We start from the raw sequence: 8,664 nt of genomic DNA on the forward strand, positions 1-8,664 counted from the left end.
GGCCGAGCAGTTCCAACCAGAGCCCATAGCATTAACCTAGACTCACATCCTACAACACTATCGCCTTTCACGAAGAACACTACCCCCACCGCATAATGCTCTGACGTGAGAGGAAGCCGTAATATGGCGAAAACTCCAAACAAACACATATCCACATTTGAGTCTTTACCACGCCATACACCCTGCGCTTGCGCAAACACACCACAGCTAACACCCATAACACACCCCACCACACGGCAATGGGAGGCAGCGCTGTCCTGCTTCGACTCGACGGACCAGCTCGATCTGGTCAATCGAGCGAGAAGGGCAGCTAAGGCCGCTGGACTCCTGGACTGAGGGAAGCACCCACTGCAGAGCGGAGGAGCTACCTATGCTCGCGTGCTCTTTTTATTAAAGTTTATTCTCTCTCTCTCTCTCTCTCTAGCCACGCATCATGACCAGACAACATGCGAGGCACTTGTGGCTTCTGAAATTTAAAAGGAATGACAAATGCATCAGTCATCTGTTGCATTGGTACATCAGTTGCATTGCATGAAAAGTTTTAATAGATAACATCGCATCAAGTCACCACTTGTGATTATATATTCTCTGTTTCTTGATTATAAAGCCTGAGGTGAGAGCTGAGGCTTGTGTCATGTGTACATATGTTCGTTCATTCACTTTTTTGGTGCCATTACACTAGAATTGGGATAACCAAATGGCCACACGCTGCTTTTGTCACATTATAGTGGTGCTTGCAAAGATGCACATAATGCCACACCATGTCAGCATGCCCACTCTTTGCACACGCAGCAGATTACGTCTAGAACTAGGTGCGCAGGCTGCATATGTGCTCAGCTGCGCTGAGCGCATATGCCCTCAGCGCCGCTGAGCACATATGCGTGCTCGCGTGCACATCGTGTTTTAAGCATTGTATGTGGGTGTCTTGGCTGCAAAATAACTTAAATCTTGCATCCAAGTCCGGTGTGTAGGGCAGAAAAGGCTCTCACATGATGCTTTTATATTGGTTATTTAGTTCGCATGATCTTTCACAGAAGTAGCTGTAGGCATTTTTGCCGCAATAACAGTACTGTTCACAGTATTCGTCGCGGGGAGCGCGGCTTGCCACTTGTAGCGGTCACACATGTTCGTCGTCGACTGCGCCAAAATATGCAGCGGCCTGGGTAAAATAACTAACCAAAAGACATCAGTTGAGTTCAAGAAACGAGACAGAGTAGCCCAAGAAATAGTTTAAGGCTCCAATACACAAACTGTCACTCTTAAGAAATGGTCTTTCTCATAATATTTTAATACAGTCCCTAGTTTAGTACAAGTTTTCCTATGTTTTGGTTTCTTCTGCACTACAATGATGTTGCTTGTTAGACAGTGGTGTTCTGATGTGCACGCTCTTTTGTATTGCTATAAAGAAAACTGTTAAAAAAGATTTGCCTTTGTAATTAAAGTTTGGAGACAGTGCCTCTCAGCTCATATTTTAATCTGTTTTTTATTTCATCTGTGCAATTACAGGAAACAAACTACAAAAATACCCATGCTAAGAATCACATAGGTACACACCTGTGTAATGATTGTTTTGAGATACTTCGAGTGGTCAGCCACACAATGCAGCACAGGAAGAACCGCATCCTTAGTTAAAACAAAATAATAAGAATTGTAAGATGCGCATCGAAAATTTTATGCTGTGAGGTATTTAGCATGTATACTACTTACCACATTTGTATGCAAAACAGTTTTGCAGAATAGTTGAGCAAGGTAAATCAATGTCTGGCCATGGGACTGTCAGCCAGTGCTACTCATGGCAATAGTGGTGTATATAGCATATCATTTCAAGTGCAGCTTTTGCGGGGTACATGAATTTAAAAAAACTAAGGTTCACATAATACATGACGCCTACAGTTAGAAGGATGTGTTACATCCAGCACCAAGGCCAGACTTAGTACACACACAGAAATGTGCAACAAAGTGAACAGGAGGAAGAGCTGTTGCTTTACCTCAACAAAAGATTGCATGCATCATACAGATGTGAATACAGCTCCCATCAGCAACGAGTTGTCCTTTGGTCCACTTCACTTCTGTTATTTTTATCTTTCCTTGTCTTCATTGTTTGTTGGCATCATATGGTTGCGACGAGCACCTAAGTTCCCATTATTGTTTTACTACATGCTGTAAAGTCATCCAAACGTGCTTAAGACTCTTAAGAGTAAACTTTAACCATTGCTTCAAAAATATTTTTCTCTTTGCTTCACACCTTAATGAACTGCTAAGAAATTCTAGACAATGCTTTACAGAAAAGCCTACATCCACACAATCACACATCTGAATAAAACTGCATAGTCTACGACTTCAAGATGTGTACATACACACTTTATACATGTCTACAATGTTATTATAACTGACTGTTCTAATATGCACACTCAGCATACTGCATAACAGTCAACTGGTTCCAAAATGTTTTTTTGTTATCACACATATGATGGCTCCAATTACAAATTTAATTCTGGCAGTGACTCAAGACACTCCCCAAAACCTTCGTAATGTGATCAATGAGAATTTTCGAATTTAGAGCAGTTGGAAACAAATAAAGCAAATAGTTTTATAATGCTAAATAACGAACTGTTATTGTATATGATGGTAAAAGGCCATGCTCCTGAAACATTGGCCCTGGTTATCATATAAGCACATTATTATATTTTTACTTACTTTACTAAGGATTGCACTGAGTGATCTGCTCATGTGAAAATGTTTATACATAGGTGTGTCGTGTTATCACTTGTGTTATTACATTTGTCTTAATGCTACGTTATGTGCATGCAAACGCGCCCATACTACCTTCAGCTGATGGCCAAACACTTTGCTTACAGGTACATGCATTTCATAATGCCAAGCAGCGGACTTAGAGAATGAGCAACTCTATTAAAAAGTGTGGTTCTTTGGACACACATCAAATGACATTTGCCTGGAAAATAAACATTTTGCTAAAATCATGACTTAATCCAATTGGTACTAAGCATAATGCATCACACAAGAAACTTGCATTTACCAGACACCACTATAGGCTCCGTACAGTCGAGTTTGCGGCTGCTCTGGCGCCATCTGGCGCAGCGACGCAACAGTGTTGGGAAGTGGGCGCCGCAGCTCGGCCGGCTCGATGAGTGTTCTTTCCCGCGCGCTACATTTAGTCTCGGCCACGGTTGAAGCCGTTTTGCTTTGTTCACCAGCCTCCTTATTTTTTTATACGTCTTGCGACGGTGCAATGGCATGCGCTTCATCGGAAAGCGTCGGAGGTGAAAAAAAAAAAAAAAGGCAAGTGGAACCGGTGATACTGCTGCGTAAAGGGCTGTCACAACCACGAAGGCCAGCCGGTGATAAAGTTGTACAGGTTTCCTAGCAAATCTTATGAGATCGAACGGCGAAAGAAATGGGTCGCAGCTGTGAGGAGAGTAAAGTAAGTCAGCTTCTTTGATATTTGTGACAAGGTTTTGTTCTCTAAAGCGTGCTACACATGTGCGTTTCACAGCTCGTTGTGCGACGCCAGCGGCCATGGCCAGCTGCTGAACATTTAAAAGAAATTTGTCACGACTTTGCTGATTTGACGACTGCTTGCCGTTGTCTTAGCATTCGGTATGATCAGCATAGCACTGGCATGTGCGATGAGCAATATTTTATGCCAAGGAAGCCTATTTTGAGCTGGCGAGCACTAACTCGACGATCCTCGTTTCGGCCGCTGGCGCTTGAGAGGCGCGGTTTCACATGGTGCGATTTTTCTTGTGATATACATTTGCGATGTATCATTGTAAAAGCAAAGCGCGTATGCAAGGAAAGGAATTCGCATGCGATATCGTATCTCGTGAAAGGGGCCTAATGAGCCTCGATCATTGTACATGATGAAGAACGAACATTCGCGTCATGTAAATTAAGATCGCCTAGTTAATAAATCTCGTTTATCAGCGCAGCAGGTGGCTTCGACTGGGTCCCAAACGAGTCAACGAGGATAGCATGGTCACTGCCACACGATCCAAGAATCCGAATCGTTTAGCTCGCTCGACATGACTGTGCTGACGACAGCCTACGAGTGAGCGTGTAGCTGCACGCGGTCCGGATCGAGCTGTATGACAATCTAAAGTAACAGTGTGACAGGGGCATCAAATGATAGGCCGCGGCGTACAACGCGCCGGAGCGAAACGAGGCATGCATTGCCAACCGTGAGGCGTCGATTAGAAATCGGTTTTGTCACGTTTTCAGGGTGCCAGTTTAGTGACTTCAATTTTAGTATAACAGTAAGCTTTATTCACGTGAAGGATGACGTCGTATACTTGCTTTCCCTGTTGCGAATGGCACTTCGCGTGAACGTCCACGCCGTCTTTCACACAAGCAACATGCGAAGCAGCGTAGAGCTTGTCTCCGCTGGTTAACGCTGCACCGTGAAAGTAATCGTCTATTCCTTTAATAGGCCTGAACCCCGCAAAAACTATTTGTGCCATCACAGAGGGCCACGCTTGTACTTTCACGTACACACACGCACAAAAAAAGAAAGCGGATCGCGGATATACGTACGGCTTTCGGAGGCGTGTATACGTAGTTCCGAAATCTCGCTGTCTTCCCCCCTTCCCAGGTTCGCGCCGCCCGCCACATGCGACGCTGAGCATCGCGCCACCGCTGCTGCGCAGCAGCGCCGCCTGTTCACTGTACGGAGCCTATAGACACTGGAACCTCTTTGGCTTATCCACAATCTGGCACAATGTGCTTAAGCTGCCTCTAAACCCTGGAAAGTGTTCATGATACTTTTTTTCAATAGATGGGGAAAATTGAGAAGGACCTAAAATTAAGGTCTGAGAAGCAAAGCAACTTTTTAAGAATTCCACTCTGTTCCTATCCATATGACGGTGACGTAAAATGATGTATTGAACTGTGTTTTTAACCAGGCAATATTAGAGAGATCAATTTTGCAATAATGTGATAGAGAACAATGATAATAATGCCACACAGAACAACCTAGTGAATATTTTTTTAAACTTGCACAAGGTTTTCGTCGTTATTCTGATGCACACATCTGTACACTGTGCACTCGAGTTCGTACATCGCGGCATGCTGAAATACCGATGCCGTCGCGGCGCCTACGATCGTGCGCTTCAGCAGATCGTACATCGCGGCAAGCTGAAATACCGATGCTGTCGCGGCGCCTACGATCGTGCGCTTGAGCAGTTCGTACATCGCGGCAAGCTGAAAGACCGATGCCGTCGCGGCGCCTACGATCGTGCGCTTCAGCAGATCGTACATCGCGGCAAGCTGAAATACCGATGCTGTCGCGGCGCCTACGATCGTGCGCTTGAGCAGTTCGTACATCGCGGCAAGCTGAAAGACCGATGCCGTCGCGGCTCCTACGATCGTGCGCTTGAGCAGTTCGTACATCGCGGCAAGCTGAAATACCGATGCTGTCGCGGCGCCTACGATCGTGCGCTTCAGCAGATCGTACATCGCGGCAAGCTGAAATACCGATGCTGTCGCGGCGCCTACGATCGTGCGCTTGAGCAGTTCGTACATCGCGGCATGCTGAAATACCGATGCCGTCGCGGCGCCTACGATCGTGCGCTTGAGCAGATCGTACATCGCGGCAAGCTGAAATACCGATGCTGTCGCGGCGCCTACGATCGTGCGCTTCAGCAGATCGTACATCGCGGCATGCTGAAATACCGATGCTGTCGCGGCGCCTACGATCGTGCGCTTGAGCAGTTCGTACATCGCGGCATGCTGAAAGACCGATGCCGTCGCAGGCGCCTACGATCGTGCGCTTGAGCAGATCGTACATCGCGGCATGCTGAAATACCGATGCTGTCGCGGCGCCTACGATCGTGCGCTTGAGCAGTTCGTACATCGCGGCAAGCTGAAAGACCGATGCCGTCGCGGCGCCTACGATCGTGCGCTTGAGCAGTTCGTACATCGCGGCAAGCTGAAATACCGATGCTGTCGCGGCGCCTACGATCGTGCGCTTGAGCAGATCGTACATCGCGGCAAGCTGAAATACCGATGCTGTCGCGGCGCCTACGATCGTGCGCTTGAGCAGTTCGTACATCGCGGCATGCTGAAAGACCGATGCCGTCGCGGCGCCTACGATCGTGCGCTTGAGCAGATCGTACATCGCGGCAAGCTGAAATACCGATGCTGTCGCGGCGCCTACGATCGTGCGCTTGAGCAGTTCGTACATCGCGGCAAGCTGAAATACCGATGCTGTCGCGGCGCCTACGATCGTGCGCTTGAGCAGTTCGTACATCGCGGCAAGCTGAAATACCGATGCTGTCGCGGCGCCTACGATCGTGCGCTTGAGCAGTTCGTACATCGCGGCAAGCTGAAAGACCGATGCCGTCGCGGCGCCTACGATCGTGCGCTTGAGCAGATCGTACATCGCGGCAAGCTGAAATACCGATGCTGTCGCGGCGCCTACGATCGTGCGCTTGAGCAGTTCGTACATCGCGGCAAGCTGAAATACCGATGCTGTCGCGGCGCCTACGATCGTGCGCTTGAGCAGTTCGTACATCGCGGCAAGCTGAAAGACCGATGCCGTCGCGGCTCCTACGATCGTGCGCTTGAGCAGTTCGTACATCGCGGCAAGCTGAAATACCGATGCTGTCGCGGCGCCTACGATCGTGCGCTTCAGCAGATCGTACATCGCGGCATGCTGAAATACCGATGCCGTCGCGGCGCCTACGATCGTGCGCTTGAGCAGATCGTACATCGCGGCAAGCTGAAATACCGATGCTGTCGCGGCGCCTACGATCGTGCGCTTCAGCAGATCGTACATCGCGGCATGCTGAAATACCGATGCTGTCGCGGCGCCTACGATCGTGCGCTTGAGCAGTTCGTACATCGCGGCATGCTGAAAGACCGATGCCGTCGCAGCGCCTACGATCGTGCGCTTGAGCAGATCGTACATCGCGGCATGCTGAAATACCGATGCTGTCGCGGCGCCTACGATCGTGCGCTTCAGCAGATCGTACATCGCGGCATGCTGAAAGACCGATGCCGTCGCGGCGCCTACGATCGCGCGCTTGAGCAGTTCGTACATCGCGGCATGCTGAAAGACCGATGCCGTCGCGGCGCCTACGATCGCGCGCTTGAGCAGTTCGTACATCGCGGCATGCTGAAAGACCGATGCCGTCGCGGCGCCTACGATCGTGCGCTTGAGCAGTTCGTACATCGCGGCAAGCTGAAAGACCGATGCCGTCGCGGCGCCTACGATCGTGCGCTTGAGCAGTTCGTACATCGCGGCAAGCTGAAATACCGATGCCGTCGCGGCGCCTACGATGGCGCGCTTGAGCAGTTCGTACATCGCGGCAAGCTGAAATACCGATGCCGTCGCGGCGCCTACGATCGTGCGCTTGAGCAGTTCGTACATCGCGGCATGCTGAAAGACGGATGCCGTCGCGGCGCCTACGATCGTGCGCTTGAGCAGTTCGTACATCGCGGCAAGCTGAAAGACCGATGCCGTCGCGGCGCCTACGATCGTGCGCTTGAGCAGTTCGTACATCGCGGCAAGCTGAAATACCGATGCCGTCACGGCGCCTACGATCGCGCGCTTGAGCAGTTCGTACATCGCGGCATGCTGAAAGACCGATGCTGTCGCGGCGCCTACGATCGTGCGCTTGAGCAGTTCGTACATCGCGGCAAGCTGAAAGACCGTTGCCGTCGCGGCGCCTACGATCGTGCGCTTGAGCAGTTCGTACATCGCGGCAAGCTGAAAGACCGATGCCGTCGCGGCGCCTACGATCGCGCGCTTGAGCAGATCGTACATCGCGGCATGCTGAAATACCGATGCCGTCGCGGCGCCTACGATCGTGCGCTTGAGCAGTTCGTACATCGCGGCAAGCTGAAATACCGATGCCGTCGCGGCCCCTACGATCGTGCGCTTGAGCAGTTCGTACATCGCGGCAAGCTGAAATACCGATGCCGTCGCGGCGCCTACGATCGTGCGCTTGAGCAGTTCGTACATCGCGGAAAGCTGAAATACCGATGCCGTCGCGGCGACTACGATCGTGCGCTTGAGCAGTTCGTACATCGCGGCAAGCTGAAAGACCGATGCCGTCGCGGCGCCTACGATCGTGCGCTTGAGCAGTTCGTACATCGCGGCAGGCTGAAATACCGATGCCGTCGCGGCGCCTACGATCGTGCGCTTGAGCAGTTCGTACATCGCGGCATGCTGAAAGACCGATGCCGTCGCGGCGCCTACGATCGTGCGCTTGAGCAGTTCGTACATCGCGGCAAGCTGAAAGACCGATGCTGTCGCGGCGCCTACGATCGTGCGCTTGAGCAGTTCGTACATCGCGGCAAGCTGAAATACCGATGCCGTCGCGGCGCCTACGATCGTGCGCTTGAGCAGTTCGTACATCGCGGCATGCTGAAAGACCGATGCCGTCGCGGCGCCTACCATCGTGCGCTTGAGGAGTTCGTACATCGCGGCATGCTGAAAGACCGATGCCGTCGCGGCGCCTACGATCGTGCGCTTGAGCAGTTCGTACATCGCGGCATGCTGAAATACCGATGCCGTCGCGGCGCCTACGATCGTGCGCTTGAGCAGTTGTGCAGTTCGTACATCAACGCAAGCTGAAATACCGATGCCGTCACGGCGCCTACGATCGTGCGCTTGAGCAGTTCGTACATCGCGGCATGCTGAAA

This window comes from Dermacentor silvarum, chromosome 7 (genome assembly GCF_013339745.2).
Source record: "Dermacentor silvarum isolate Dsil-2018 chromosome 7, BIME_Dsil_1.4, whole genome shotgun sequence".
NCBI classification, from domain to species: domain Eukaryota; kingdom Metazoa; phylum Arthropoda; class Arachnida; order Ixodida; family Ixodidae; genus Dermacentor; species Dermacentor silvarum.